The sequence below is a fragment of the Corapipo altera genome, unplaced genomic scaffold (assembly GCF_003945725.1).
Source record: "Corapipo altera isolate COAL_440 unplaced genomic scaffold, ASM394572v1 301, whole genome shotgun sequence".
NCBI classification, from domain to species: domain Eukaryota; kingdom Metazoa; phylum Chordata; class Aves; order Passeriformes; family Pipridae; genus Corapipo; species Corapipo altera.
The window spans coordinates 3,834,532-3,850,546 of record NW_020884926.1 but is presented as its reverse complement, the minus strand read 5'-3'; the positions used below and the strand labels follow the sequence as shown (position 1 = coordinate 3,850,546).

Below are 16,015 nucleotides of genomic sequence, written 5' to 3'. Positions count from 1 at the left end.
TTTTCCCCGTTCTTTTTCTCAGTTAATGTACTCATGAAATAATACTGTGCTTTATATGAGATTTTCTTTTCAAAACATAAACCACGTCCACGTGCCACTGTCCAGTTACTTTGTGTGAGATCAGAGGCCGGGATAGGAACCTTCCCACTGCCTGTGTGTGTGTGAGGTGAGCTGGGAGGATCTGGGTGTCTGAGCTGCTGAACACCCCTACCCCAGGCTGAGATCACTGCACAGTCACGGGGCCAAATACACCAGGGAATAAGGGCACTGATTTTGTGCACTGAACTTTGAGCTCGTGCACAGAAGGAAGGAGAGGAGCGGGCAGCACCACTGTCAGCATTGCCAGGGACATAAGCAGGTCCCACCTGAGCAGAATGTTCAGCTGATGCTGGAAGTCGCAGAGAAGAATGTTTGCCTTGGCTGGTTCTGGCAAAAGAGGGCACAGTGGGTAGCCCAGCTTAGAGAATTTAACTGAGTTATTCTGAGGCTCCTCCCTGGCTCTGAACTTTGCATGGTCACAAGGTGGATGTGTGGCGTAGCTGATGGAGGATCCTGCCCCCAGCACATGCTAAGGACACAAAATCAGGAGAACCTGAGAGAACACCACGGGATGTGCCCTGGTGTCACATCAGGGGCTTGATTGCAACAGGAACACCCTGCAAAGTCCTGCTCTGGGTGGGAATCTGTGCACAGTTAGCAAATCTCCTCAGACAGGCGTGCACCTCGCTCTGGGAGCATTGTTAGGATCTGCTGCTGATCCAGACTGCCAAGAAAGCTGGATTTGAAGGGACAGGAAACTGCAAAAGTCAGGGCTTTTATTTTTTAGGTAGTCTGATTTTTAACTATGTAAATTCACATGATTATATTCTGATGATCCAAACACTGTGGGTATGAAACCAACACTTGAATTCCTTTCCAAAATAAATCCCAACACAGACAGCATTGAGAGGTCTGATCTTCCTCCTGCAGTTATTGTACTGCATTAGCATTTTATGCTTCGTGTGTGTGCACACATGAGAGTGCCACTGCAAGTGGAGAAAAACGTGTGGAAACGTGAATGGGGGCGAGTGCCTGTGCATGAGAACATGTAGCAGAGGTTTTGTGTGCGTGTGTGTGAGAGAGAGGACATGTGCATGTCTACAAACTCGTGTTTATGTGGGAGTGTATACGTGTGGGAACATGTGCACGTATGTAATTTTGTGCTTGTGTGGGAGAGAGGAAGGGAAAGCATGGTAAAGTTATTTGAACCTGTTTGAAGGTCGGGTCTCCCCAAGGTTATCTGCTTTTTTTCCCTTGAATCTGTAAAGTAATGGTATTCACACTCACTACTTGAGAAGTGTTTCTTTTTATAGCTCTTCCAGATGACAAATAATGCCTGTTTTTGAAGTCCTTTTTAAGTCATTGTTCCCTGGACGCAGATACCATGTTTGGGTGCAGGAGGGGAGCAGAGCACAGAGTTATTTCCCCTTTCTGTCTGCAGGGAGCTTTACTGGGACTAGTGAAATTCCAGCCAGGATCATCCAAGGGGCTGCAAACTCACAGCATACGAGCTAATAGGACACCCTCTCCTTCAAGCCCTGTGACACACTGAGAGAGAAGCAGACACCCACCACAGACCACTGCAAGCTGTGCAGGTCTGGGCCACGGAGGGTGTAAAATCCAGCTGAAATCAGGGGTGGATTTCCTGGAGAAAGCCTCCCCAAGCTGGCCCATTGAGAACAAGCTGAATTCAGACTTGGGGAGTGGACAGGTGTCTGGATCAGAGCCACCCCTTGTTAGGGGCTGGGGTTGATTAAATTTTGCCCATCTTCAAATATTTTGGGCGCTGTTGCCCTCTGTGGGCAGTGTGGATGTGTGGGCAGCACACACAGAGTTCTCTCCACTTCCCAGAGAGGTGCAAGGAGCCCGATTCCCAGGAGGCTTCCCAGCACACTGGTACAGCACTGCAGGCACTTGGTACTGTTCTCTCACCATAGAGGCAACCATTGCTCTTTCAAAACTATCCCCCTTTCCCTTGCCTTCCCTTCATCCTGAGTGTTTTGGCATCCTGTGCCCAGCAGCTGCTCAGTGCTGGGTGAACACAGGAGTGTGGCAGGGAACAGGATTTAGTGCTTTGCCCAGGGATGGACAACTCGTGCCCACGGCAGAGCACTCCCACTCCTCGTGCTGTGGTGGAGACTCTGTGTCATCACCCATGGACAGAGGGCTCATCCCCATCTCTGGAGTCTGGGATAACTGAGATTTTTCTCCTGGTCAGGTCCTGAGGTGTGCTGGAAGATCAGTGTGCCCGGTGGCTATGACAGGAATTTTCTGGAATATAAACTGAAGGAGTCTCTCAGGGTTTGGGCCAGAGGGAATTGGAGATACCCACCAAGGTGTTCAGCTTGATATTGAAAAAAGCTCAGGGGAAATGGCTTGTGGGAAAAATAGTGAGCACACTGGAAACATGGGGGACAGAAAGGGGACGGAAAGATTCAAGAAGTAATCCCAGAGAGGACAGGGAGAAAGCTTGGTTGGATGGATAAACGGTCTGTGAGCAGGAAACGATATCTGACTTAATGTCTTAGTCAGACAGAAAAATTAGATGGTGTAAACTGATCCTTCCTGCAAGGGGTGCTGAACTTTTTTGGTGACTTTAGAAGGCCATGTTTACAGTAACTGCAGCTCGTGACCAGGCTATAAAGGCAGCTCTTTGGGCAGGAGGAAGGAGCGTTTCATCAAGGCACGCACCTGCCTCCGTGGGCAACCTGGCCTTGCACTTACTGGGCTTTTTTTTATTGTAAGATTGTACTTTGCTTTTTAACATGGAAACATAAAATATGCATGCATATGGCTTATCAAAGATGATAACATTCACAAGTAAAGGAACATAAGTCCACTTTATTGCAATAAATTATCTTCCCCACCCTTCTGGACTGATTAGCAGCTGCGTCTCACCTAAGCTTTCCAGAGTTTTCCTTTTAATTTTTCAGCTGAATTGTTTGCTCTATTTTAGCTGCATTCACAGGGGGTGTTTTTATAAAAGTGGGAACAGGGATTTCTGACCGTTGTTCCCAAACTGAGCCCCTGAAATTACAGAGCCAGTTTTGAGACGTTTGCCCTGAGCGCTGATTATCACAGAGTTTAATTTTAATAACAAGAGGCAAAGTTTGCATTAGATTTCCTGTCACCTTCAGGAAGTTACCCCAGTTTGCTCTGGTTTGCACATTCATTGACTAAGCATGCTTTAAGTTTTAGGGAGACTGAGTTTTAACATTTAGAGCTCTTCAACTAAAGTCAGGATTTTTAAAACCGGTGCAAGTCCGCTGGGCACAGTTTGATCTGTACCATTATATAACCTGGTTTATCATTATAAACATTGAAACAGATAAACTATTTCAGTCCATGGAAAGGCAGTGTCTCCAATTGCACCAAACCAAATTTATTGGTATTAGGGTATGATTCAAGCCAAACCTCAGCTTAATAGGTAACCAGTAAAGTTGCTACAGTAATTATCGGTGCGGTTCCAGAGTGAAATTTGCCTGGTTGAACCATCTTGGTACTTAGGTTGGTTCAAAGAAATATATTTTACCATTTCATCTGCTCAAGAGTATGGTCAGGTCCTGCATCTCAGCTGGGGAGAGAGGAACAATGAACTGTAATAATCCAGCCACTTGAGATAATCTGTACATACCTTTAGTGTACTGGCAATCTCCATACTTATTCTACACATTTTCAGGACATAACTAGAATATTTACTTTTTCAAGTACATGAGCCAGTTGGGGACACTCAAATTACTTCATAACGGTCCCAGAGAGGAACAGTTTAATAACAGAGGAGAGGTTTGGTTTGAATAGAACCAAAACTCTTAGTTTTCCCCTGAATCCACTGGAGGGATTAAGTGGGTTTGTGAATCATGATCCAGATCTCAGGAATGTGAAATACGCCCCCGAAAGCAGATGGTTCAACAGTTACTCAAAACTCTTTGATACCACTTGGGACCTTTCCAGTACTTCTGGTTGAGCAAGTGCTCAACCTCTGGTCTGTGCTGCCATGTGCATGAGAATCAAGTGACATATAAAGATGTCAGACACTTCCCACTTTAAATACCCTGCTGACTTTGGCTGTATAAATGGCCCAGTCTTTTCACATCCAAGGGCTATTGCCTGGTTCCTTCAGTCAAGTTTTGTACAAATTCAACTTGAACACCTTCCCTGATACCTGAATTGGAGCAAGGACTTTGGGACTGGGCCTGAGACCGTTCTTGAGGTGATTATAGTGGCAGATCCAGCACATGGAAGGAGCAAGACTGAGCTGGGCTTACCTGGGACTCTGCTTTCACCTTCTCCCAGGACTGAGTGCAGCGCATGGAGATCATAGGGAAGCAGGTCCTGGGGTGTGCTGAGCGTCTCTGCTGCTTGGAACAAGCTCTGCAAACACTCACACACAGCGGTGCAGTGACCTTTGTATTTCCATAGGTGTCTCAGGTACAGCATGTTTGTGCTGTTGGAGCAGGAAGGAGAGCTCCCTGGAACCTGACCAAAGCAGAGACAAGGGCAGACTGCCCACATCTGAGCACCCTGGGAGTGCACTGAGCTGGCTCTCTCTCCACAGCATTCCCAGGTGGAGCTAGGACTGCTTACATAGAGCTGGGTGGGTTTTCTCCCCGAGCCCACAAAGGACCTGTAGCTCCCAGTACCAGTGAGCCTGGGACCCCGTGCTGTTCTCTCTGCTTCCTTGTTTCCTGCTGCTGTCAGAGGTGTCTTTCACAAGGAAGTCGAATTTTTAATGCCAACAGAGCCAGATTCCACTCTCAGATCTGGGTGGCAGAAATGTGTGGCAAAGTCAGAAGTCTGGGTCTGGGAGCTGAGAGTGGGAGGGTGGGACACGAGCTTTTACGAAGGATCATTTTCTGAAGGTGAGGAGGCTCTGCTGGTATTGGTATCATACTAGAGGACAAATGTTCCTTCCCTTTGATCTGTAGCCTGCTTCACCCTGTAGGATTTTCACAAGAGGATTTATCAGCCTGTACGTTTGTTAAGTTGAAGCCAGAAAGGGAAAATGGTCCCTTCAGTCTTTGCTAGTGGAAATTGCTCTGTGTGGAAACCCAGAACACAATGAGAAATAAATAAATTGAAACCCAGAGCTGAGAAATAAACAATCCCAGTGGGAATAGTGTGATCACAGGAAAATAAGAACAATAAATTGCCCTTCTCTGAGGTTTCAGGGCTCTTAAAAAACATCAAATAAGTCTCATAGCTCCTTCTGAATGTGGTAGTGATCTTTTCCCCCATTTTACAGAGGAGGATGCTGAGCTACAGAGTGACAGAACAGCCAAGCACCAGTTGCAGTGTTTAGTACACACGTACACGGTGCAGGGCCTTTTAGAGACACCTGAGCTCGCTTGATATCAAAGTGTGTGGCTCTATTAGTGCAGTGATCTGGCTGGGATAATTTTCCACTGCTTGCTGCACTTATTCAGCAGCAGCTTGGGTGTCTCTGAGCAGCATTGTCCTGCTCAGTGGCGTCATACTTTGTAATCCGAGTCATATATTCCCAGGACCAGAGTGATTCTCTCTCTGACCTCCTTCATATCATGGACTGAGGAGTTGCCCCAGCCTCTGTCCTGGTTTGAGCAAATGAATCCAGGTGGGCCTTGGCAGTATTTTCCACATCTTCACTTTTAGGTTCTAGATTCCTGTTTCTAGAGAGAACATTCCAGACTCATTCTCTAATCCAGCTTCAGACTGATGTGTTTTGGCTTTGCCAGGCTACATAATCCCAAATGTGGTCTGTTTTGCATGACAGTTAGGAATATGAGGAAAAACTTCTGAAGGAGAGTGACAAGAGTGGCCATCAGAGAGAGGGGGGTCCTCCTGTCCCTTGGGCCTCTGGGGGTCACTGTGACTGCAGAGAAATGGGCTGGGGGGTGCATGAACCAGGCAGCAAGGAAAGCACACCCTGAAGGTGATGCTGCCAAGAGGCAGGTCTGGTCTGGACTTCATGTGTGCATGAAGGGCACTGTCCTCAGCCAGGTTAGAGAGTCTTCCTCTTTCTGAAGTGCAGGTTTTGCTGTTGAGGCAAGCAAGTGGTTGCAGGAGGCGTCTGTGAGCTCCACAGAGGGCAGTGGTTTGTAAGCAAAGTAGCCATAAATACATCAGCCAATGGATTAGTAACTGGTGTGGGTGGGTGTAGGACATGTGCATACATATACATACAGACATGCATCCACACGCACCTCTGTCTCTGCCAAGCTTATGCTAAGTGGTATCGTTGAAACAAACTGCCAGGAGAGTTTAGGATCTTTGGGTGAAAGTGTATATGTTTGAAAATATGGCAATAACAATATTTCCTTTGAACACCCTACCGTGGAAAGATACCGCTGCGTTGCAGAGGCTCACCAAAGAGTGGCTTGGATCAATCTGCCTGCTGGCTCTGGTGGAACAAGTCTACAAACAGAATTTGTTGGTGAACTGGTGGTAATTACGTTCCAACTGATCAAGCTAAACTCAAAAGTCTGAAGCACATTACTTATCATCACTGCTGCAAAGCCCCTTTCACTAGGAGTTGGTTTCACACTGCTCTGGGAACGGGGGGGGAAGAGGCAAATTTGGTGACACAGAGGGATACAGCTGACTAAAAAATCACAATTTTAGGCTCTCTTGTTACTTGGGAGCAGTGGCTTCCATTTTTTAACACAGATTACAGAGAAATGCTGTTCTCATAGGAAAAAAATCACAGATTTCAAAGGGAGAAGAAGATCCTGTGCGTGCTAGGGAAGAGGAGCATGCAAAGATGTGATGCAGAGATACAATATTTAAAGAGAAGGGTAGTGAGCGTCTATGGGCTTGATCCAAATGCCTACTCAAACTGATTAGAGTCCTTCCCCAGACTTCAATGGGATCAGGCCCTTGATATTTCATAAACACAGATATATATTTAAAATTATTTAAGAAAGTTAAGATGATAGAGAGATTGTCAACTTCCAGTAGTGGTGGTTAGATAGTGTAACACCATCCTCCTAAGAGATGCTACATCAAGATGATCAGGGAATTATGTGCATAAAATAAATCCTCGGGCTTCAAGATAAGAACATACTGCAGTTTCTTGCCATATGGTTCAGACTAAAATTTCTTGCTAGCCCAGCTCATATTCTCTTCCTTCTCCTTCCTGATACGTTCCAGCTGAGCTCAGCTATTCCTGGGCTGGTTCTAAGCATATTAAGAAAAATGTGTGTAGCTTATTTCCCTTAATCTGAGCTACACAGGCAACCCCTCGTGCTGCCGTTACACTCTGATGGCACCCTGGGGTCCCTGTCAGTGCCTCCACGTGCAGTCAGGAGCAGAAGAGGGACCTCAGTCTGCTCCCCAGGGGGACTTCAGCAAAAGCTGAGCCTCAGCCTAACTGTGCTCACACTGGAGTCAGGCAGAGCTTTGCTGTGTGGGAGATTTAATGTTGACTTCAGCAGGGAGCAGAACACTGGAAAAATCTCACAGGAAAGAGCTGATTAGAGAAAAGTAGTAATTTTAGGCCAAAGTGAAGAGGAATCTTCTCATTCAGCTGGGATGGGTGATTTGGATCGATTTGTTTGCGGTGGCCAGTGCGACGTGTCTGTGTTTTACACGAGTGAGGGAGAACGAGGCGAGGGCGGGGGTGCGGGAAGAGAAAAGAGAAAGCAGTTAATTTGACTGAATAAAGATAAAAGAATGCAAGCCACCGAGTTTGCTGTTTATCTGGACATTGTGTAATGTTGCGGAATCAGATGTGGCACTCTGGCTTTTACACAGAAATGCCCAGGGAGCAATCCAGCCTTACTGCTCCCGATAACGAGAGTGTTTTACAGGGGACTTCCAGATCTCTTCTCCTCCCCACCACATATCCACTTTGCAAGCAAATTCGTGGCACTCCGGGCTTCCTAAATAAGAGAAATTTTCCTTTGATCTGAGGAATTAAATTTCTGTTTTCACCTCACTGCAGGGCAAAAAAAGGGCAGGGGAATGCCAGGGTGCCTGAACACAGAGACTGTCCCTTCAGGCAGAGGCAAGAGCCCAGCCAGCCCAAAAAGACATTGTGAATTCACCCAAAGTTGTCCTAATCCTTTCTGGTTGGGACGGAGGTGTTTCATTTAGGAACAAAGGAGGGAAGAGAAAGCTGCAGAGGTTGTAAGGAAGAGCAAAGCCCTGGGATTGCAGAAGGTCTGTGAGGTCCCGCCAGGTCTGGATTGATTAGTATTCAGTATTTATAATATCTCCATAATGGTAAAACAAAAGAAAACAAGCCCAGAGAATGCATTTTTAATCATCAATCATTGCTCTTTGTTTGTCATGAATGAGCGGCGAGGGGAAATAGTCTCCCATAATCACCTCCCTTCACATCTCCTGCCACACAGGCCTCGCTGGGTGTGCTAAAAGGGAAATAAATAAACAAGCAGCAGATCTCAAAATAAATCCCAGAGACATGGGTGCTACGTGGGTTATCAGACCTGCACACAGGGGTCTTGTTGGAGATACAAAGTGGGGGAAGGACATTTACAAAGCAGGAGACAAAGACAAAGACAAAGCATGGATAGGACATTAAATGCAGGGAAAAAGGAGGATTGGAGTTACAGAGGGGCAGCAGGTGAAGGAGGAAGAAGCCTTTCAGAGAATGATCAGTGGTGAAATAATCAGTGAGCAAAAGCATGTCAGAACAGAGGCTTCTCATGGGACACAGGACACTGGGGTGGAAAGCTTGAAAAGTCACCAAATCCAAAAGAATTTCAACCTTTGCAGTATCAGAGGATCACGTTATTTTAGGATTTCCACATGAAAAAATTATTTTTTTTCAAGGATAGCATTCATGCTAGGAAAAAAAAAATATTGAAAAGCCCATAGTTTCTATTAAGATCCCCAAAAACCATGTCTTATCAGGAACAGCACTATGCTGAACTTCTCCAATGGGATCCCTGCTTTGATCTTGCAGCAGTTCTCACAAGGCCTTTATTGTAGTCCCAAATGCCTCTTGGGAGGAAGGGAAACATTATAATTCTCCCTTAATAAGTGAGATAACAGGCTGCTGGGAGGGTAAGGCCCAAATTTTCTAAAGCAGGGCTGGTGACTCCACACCCACTCGGCGCGTTTAGCTGAGTGTTCCCAGCGAGACGGGAGCCCGGAGCCATCAGGACAGGCTGTAAGGAACAGACACGCTACATCTGAACCCTATTGAAAAATAATAAAAAGGTAATGACTTTGTCATTACTGGACATGGGTTTGTCTGTCGGCGAGGGGGGAGGAAGGGGAGGTTTTCTGCATTCAGGCCATAAATAATGTTTCCCATTATCCCGTGTAGTTCTCCTGCATTCCTCACGCAGCCCTTGGTTTGCCTCCATCTCCCTTGGCCGGGCTGGGAAGCCCCCGTGCCATCCCACCAGGCTGGCACACGCTGATGGGAAAGGGAGACAGCACTGGGCAAGGCAGACACAATGAAGTCACCTCCTCTTTCCCAGGACAGGGTGACCAAATGGAAGGGGTTCCATTTCAGAAAGTCCACAGAGCCCAGATGGAAGCGTCCCGTGACACCTGGGAGAGGGAGTGTGGAAGGGTCATCAGTGTGGAGTTAACCCAGCTCCTCAAGCAGTTGAGACTTGGTTGCAAAGCCTGACTTAAAAGAAGTCAAAACCATTTATTAAAAGGCCAAACTAAATTGCAGTAACTCTGTCTTTAGCCAAATTCAGGGCACTCACAATATTTGCGCCGTTTAGCTGGAGACACTCAAGATTGCACATCTCAGTTGTGCAGGTGAGGTTTGCTGGGGAAATGTGGACTGGGAGGGACCTGAAGAACTGCTGGGACTTGGGACCTATCAGGAAAATTGCAGCATTTAAACTAAAGGTGTGTTTTTAAGTCAATGGCCCGAAATGTAGATGCCTGCAAGGATATTTTTAAAACTGCCTTTATATAACTAGCTTGATATAATTAAGAACTGATTTAAGCTCAAACAAAATAACTCCCTCTTGCACCCAAATTGGAGTCTCCACACTGAGAATTGCATCTGTTGAACTAAATTAGTCAGAAAATCAGGGCAGCTTTATGCTGTAAACAGACTTAGAGCTGTGGAGGATATTCCAGTTCTGTGTCCGGCTCTGCCACTGATTCACTGTGTCCCTAGGCAAGACTCTTAAGTTTTCCATCTCTAAAGTGTAATAAAATCTATGTAGGTGCCAGGTGATGTAGTGCTTAATTAATTAGTAAATTAATATAATGAACTCTAACTTGAAGGTCTGTATCAGCACAAATGAATTGTTAATATAAATTTTTATTATTTATTGCTATTTAGTTGATTATTTTCTAACACAGGCAGGCTATTACAAACATACAACTTCACACTTGAATTCCAGTTTTATTATTGGTGTTACTTATTTATTATTATTTTCTTCTGTATTTATTTATTACCTTTAGTAACCTCCCTTAGGATTAAGCCCTAAAGCAGTGGATATTACCCAAAGACACAGAATAGTGAAGTCACTGGGAAATTTTGGGACAGAGTGGGACAAATTTTGGGGTTGAAGGAGAGATGTTTCTTGCTAAGTCTTTTGCTTGAACCTTTATATAGATTTAAGGCAAATAAAACAGATAAGAACAGATTCTGAGCTGAGTAAATTGTTGCACAGACTCACTTATACCAGCCAAAAGTCAGTATCAGTCTGTAGGCCTTTAGTTTGCTTCATACAGTTTCAATATTTCTATTATACACTTGCATACTGATATTAATTATATATATTTCTAAACAAAAGGTCGAAGTTTCAAAACGCGGGGCCTGATCCTCTTCAACATAAATAAGTCTTGCCCCACTGCTGTCAGTGTGAGGCAATGCCACCTCTGCGTGGAGGATTTGGGGCAGGGGACGATGGGGATCCAACCAATTCCTTCTCCTGAACTGGGCACATGCAAAGAAATAGTTGCCTGTGAGAAAATGCCACTTGACAAACAATGACCACATGATATTCCCTGATTGCTTGTGCCACTCCAGTGACAAAAAACGAAAGCGGATAATATTGCACTTGCAACTGAAAAAATGCCTCCTCCTCCTCCTCTGCAATTACTTTTAATTTTCCATTACGAAACTAAGTAAATCCACGGGATTTTTCTAGTGCATGTCTGAGTGGTTTCTTCATTCTTCCAGGGAGTTGTGAAGCAGGATGAGAGGTCCTGGACAGCACCTTGGTCTGTGCTGGGATTGGAAAATGTCCCCCCTGACGCCTGATGGCTGTTGGATGGTCCCCACATGGAGTAGGGGACTGTTCCTGTCCAGTCTGGTAGAGTGGTCAGCCCAGACCTCAGCCTGCTCCTCACGTACCAGAGATGATTTGCCTCTCTGAGGAGTTAGTGTGACATGTGGGCCTATGGAAACCACGTCCCCTGCGCTGGGCATCGGGAACGAGACATCTGGGCCTGATTATTGCCCCTGTGCTCAGAGCCACAGGAACCACCTCTGCAGCCCTTCTTCTCCCGCTCTACTAAAAGCAGGGTGAGCTGAGGACAGAGTTAGAGCCCTCAGCATGTATTTCTCTGCTTTTGGCATTTTAATCCAGGCCCTTCTCGTGTTGTTTTAGCACCATTTTTCTTCTGTGAGTAATTTTTTAAGAGGATGTAAAGTTTTCTCGGACTGCACTTGCACAGCGTAGCCAGATGGAGTGTTCTGGGGTATGTGCTGGGTGGGAATAAAGTACATTAACCTCCAGCCTGCAGGAAAGACACAGCCTTTTACCAGCAGCTGTCCTGTCATCAGTCTAAATATTCTGTTCACTTCTGTTCTGTATGGCTTGTACAACCTCCTCGTGCTCATACCTCACTGCTGCCCAGCAGCGTGGCAGGGAACGTGACAGATACTGGGGTGTCCTTGCACCCAAGAGGTAACTGCAGCTTGTCCACACAGCTGCACTCACCCCATCCCAGGGTGCAAATGAGGACCCTGAGCAAAAGGGGGAACCTTTCACCAAGTTGGGTTTCAGAGAGAAATTTCTGGGTTTAACCAAGAGTTGTGGACAGCAGGCACAGAGGACGACCTAATAATGAGTTTGGATGCTATTATTGCTAATTGCCAAATGATAAATAGCATGAAAGGTGTCCTACAATTTCAGTCCATGGAAATTTATTTGAAATATGTAGCTCAATACAAGCAATGTCTTATGGGCACTAAGCTTGCAGTGAGCAGGGTGTCCTCTCCCCAAGGGCAGCGACTAATGGCATCACTACATGCTATGGCAGCTAAAGAAAGGCTGGGAATACATCAAACCTGTTTGGAGATGGAGGAGCACGTGGAATCTGAGCTGCCAATGGTCTTGTGCAACTGAACTGTTTGTTCAATGTTCAGGCAAGCAGGAAATAGCAAAGATGGGAACCATGACCGTGTCACAGGTTTAGTAAATGTAAACTCATGGATTTAGTAAACGCAGGCAAAGAAAGCCATAAGAGGGAAGGGGATGATAGTGATGTCCAAGGTTCCTTTTGGTTTTTTCCCACTGTCGTGTTGAATACTTGAAAGAGCAAAAAGCCAAACTGAGAGGCATTTTCCTTAGAGGTCTTTGGTTAGGGGTCTTGAGTCCCAATGAAAGAGATGATCTGGTTCAAGTTGAATCCTGAGCAGTGGGCAAGGAATCCTCACTGGCAAGAAAACTGAATGTGTACTGAAACATCCTGGCTCCCCAGGTACCTCTCACTCAGCTTCTGTTCAAGGTTTGTTGTTGAATTTTCCAGTGCTGTTAAACCATAGCATGGATTTGTTGGGAAAGCAAATTGTGTTTTAGTGGAATTCTGAACGAAATCGAGTATTTCCAGAATTGGTAAAAGGCTCTTGAGGCTGCTCCGCCGATGGCCATATTGCTTCTTTCTTAGTCTTTTCGTGCTTCAGACCCACTCTTCTGACAGATGCAGATGCCAGCACTTTTGGTTTGGGGGCAGTATTGACACAAGAACACAAAGGACTTGTGAGGGTGGTGCCTTATTACAACACTAAATTAGCTGGAGAGAGATTACTGCACCACTTAAAAGGAACTCCCGCAATGGTTAAATCTATAGAACATTTTCATCCACTGCTCAACACGGAAGTAAAATTGCTTTGGGTTGATGACAGGAAGATGCTGCATAAATAGTTAAGTATGCATCATTTGCAATTTGCTAAATTATTTTCTTTCTATCTCGAACGGGCTGTGTAAGGTGTCATTACCTCCTGATCTATCTGGCTGAGGAGCCTTTACTGGAGCTCGTGTGGTGAACATCAGATGGGCTGAATGGGCTTGGGGTGAGGTTGTGTTTGGAAGGAGACTTGGAGCTGTCAGAGGCACAGCTTGTAGGGTGTCTGACCCTCCTGCAGCGTGCAAGGGAGCACAGGCAGGAGAGATCTTTGGGGGTAAACAGGGCCACCCCAAAAACACTTGGCTGTCTCCAAGTTCTCCTCCTAACTAGGACAGCTCCTCAGCACTCCAAAATTAGCCAACTTCCAAACAGAAGGAAGGCCATTCAGTCTGTATTCAACACCCCAGATGAGAGAAATGCAAAAAAGTGAACAAGAGAAAATAATAAGTAAATGCAATTAAAAGTAACGATGCAGGTTTAATTAAAGGGCCCTATTCTCCCAGCCCTTCATTCTTCAGGGATGCCTCATAAGCAAGAATTCATAGCTTGGGACCTGCTCTTTTATGCTTTTGTACCAGAAGTTGAGACATTTACTTTCAGAAACACCTGGTTTTTAACCTGGCAGTGTCTCTCCAGCAAACAAGTTCCATAAGTTTGGTGTTTTTATTTTCAGCAATTTATAAATACTTGCCACAATTATTATAACAGTCTCACACAGTCCTATTTAGTTTAATTATGCCATTTTCATCCCCATTTTCCTGCTTTCTTACTGTGAGCAGGTAAAAATAAATAACTACAGAGTGACAAATCCCAAACAATATGCAAATACACAAAACCCTAGATTCTGCAAAGACAGGGGCACTTTAAACACTGAGTATTTCTACAGAAATATATCTCTCCACTGTAAATTCAGCCTGGTTAGCAAAAGTCTAGTCTTTACAGGGACCTAAATATTTAACTCAACTGATGCACATTGCTAAACTTGTCTGCTCAAAATTCATGAGTCAGACTCCGCCTCTCCCCGAGCTGCCAAATCACAGGATTTTCTCAAAAGTCATTAAAAATCCATTTATTTGGAAGTTTCTTGTTTGTCCTCTGGCTTCTGAGGCTTTGGGGAGCACTAGGCCACATATCCAAGCTTCCTTGTGTAAACACAAGTGCTAGAAACGTGTCATTCCAGGAGCTGGGGATCAAAGGAGAGCACCAAATATTGGGAGACTCACCATAAAAGCCCAAGAGCTGGCAGAGGTCCCACAAACACGTACGTGAGTCACTTTTACTTCACATGAGTCGTCACATCGAAATCAGAGGAATTAGCCTATTATTATTAATTATTGTTATTATTTATGTGTGTGGCAATAGCACACGGGAGCTGTGATTATGGAGCAGGGCCACATTGTGCAAGGCACTGACAAATCCAGAGCAAAACCGTGGTTTCTGCCCCAAAGAGCTGCCGGTGTGAGCATCGGACAAGAGGCAACAGGTGGAGACAGACACGGACAGGGAAGCACACGGGAAGAGCGAGACGCTCCTGCAAGGGGTTCTGTGTGGGTGTGCTGACGCAGAGCTCCCAGTGAGAAAAGTGATCCAAGGGTTTACAGGTCTGCACAGCTTGGGCCGAGGGCCCAAATCCTGCAAGCCTTGCCGTGGAGGCAGATCCGCCCCTCAGACTCAGTGCATGGGCAGCACCTCCAAACCCCAGAGGGAATGGTGCTGGGGAGCCCTAGAGGGCATAAGGGAGGAAGGGAAGGGTCTCTGTGGATGGTTCTGTGCCATCACCACCACAAAATGTGCACATCAGTGTAATGTACACTCGCTGTCTCAGTGAGGTGAAAGGCAGAGCTGAGAAAGAAAAGGGAGAGCTGAAGAAAGTAGTTTCTTAACACAGAAATGTGATGCCTGCATGTTGGAAATTCAGGTGCATGCAAATGTAGGGGAACTCTTGGCTCTCATCCTGCAGAGACAGCCCCCAAACCCAGCCCAGTCCACAAGGCTGCCCTTGGCTTGCACGTCTGTTCCTTGGTGTTTTCTCTAGGATCCAGACCCGCAAAAGTTAGTCCTGTGCGTAACTGCCAGCAAAGCCAGCACCCCTAAACTGAGAAATAGTACAGCTGTAGGTGCAACGAGACAGTGTTTGGTTCTAAACTTAGGTGAAATCCAGACTAAGAACACAAGCAAAAGAAAAGTATCGAAGTTTAGAAGTTTTTGTAAAATAGAAACTGAACATCACGCCCAGGAAAACCAGCTGGAGAATAAAGCAATACTCACAGCCCAGTTATTGATCATCTCCATGGAGTTCAGTCTCAGGGAACTAAGGTGAACAGGGGTCACCAGGCTGCAAAATAGAAAATTTTACAAAACTTCCAGTGCCCCTCTGGGAAGGAGGAGAGATGGGAGAGAGGAACCGCTGGTGCATGGACAGGGTAGGGGACGGGGCAGCTGCCCGCGCGGGCTGGGAAATGGGAACACTTTGTCGCCTTTTCCCTTGCCAGGGGAGGGCGATCCGGTCCGGGTTTTGCAGGCGCTCCTGCCTTGCCTGCCTGCCCTGCCCGCCTGGAGACCGAGTCCGCTCCGTGCCCGCTCCCTCCCGCCGCTCCCCCCTTCCCCTCCCCGGGCGGGCCGGGGCAGGCGCCCCGCGGGCTCCAGGCCGGGTTTTGCGCGGCGCCCGCCCTCCTGTTAGAAATAGGAAAATTCAATAATCAAAGCAAAGGGGAGCGCGAGGAGGAAAAATCCGGGATCAGGGCAAGTTTGATGGCGCATGCGCGCTGCTGCCTCCATCCCAAACACACACACATTTCCCTTGACTTGGAAAGTCACCCAAAGCAGCCCCAAGTGCAGGTAAGCCCGTCCGCTCCCGCCCGGCCCCGGCCCCGCCGCCGGCAGCCCCGGGGCCGGGGCGCTGCGCGGGCGGGCGGCGCTGCCC

The 16,015-nt window shown here is 46.5% G+C and overlaps 1 protein-coding gene across 7 annotated transcripts in view; it reads left to right on the top strand.

Annotated features, from left to right (window-relative positions):
• The window catches only part of CASZ1 (castor zinc finger 1), a 278,435-nt gene that overhangs the window by 65,732 nt on the left and 196,688 nt on the right, over positions 1-16,015 (top strand). Inside the window, exon 1 of one of the 7 annotated variants that reach the window (XM_027658152.1) lies at positions 15,778-15,930. The exons of the other annotated variants lie outside the window; for them this stretch is intronic. The gene's annotated coding sequence lies outside the window, so the exon portion shown is untranslated. Of the gene's footprint in view, positions 1-15,777; positions 15,931-16,015 lie in introns of those variants that run through there. 7 annotated transcript variants of the gene reach the window in all.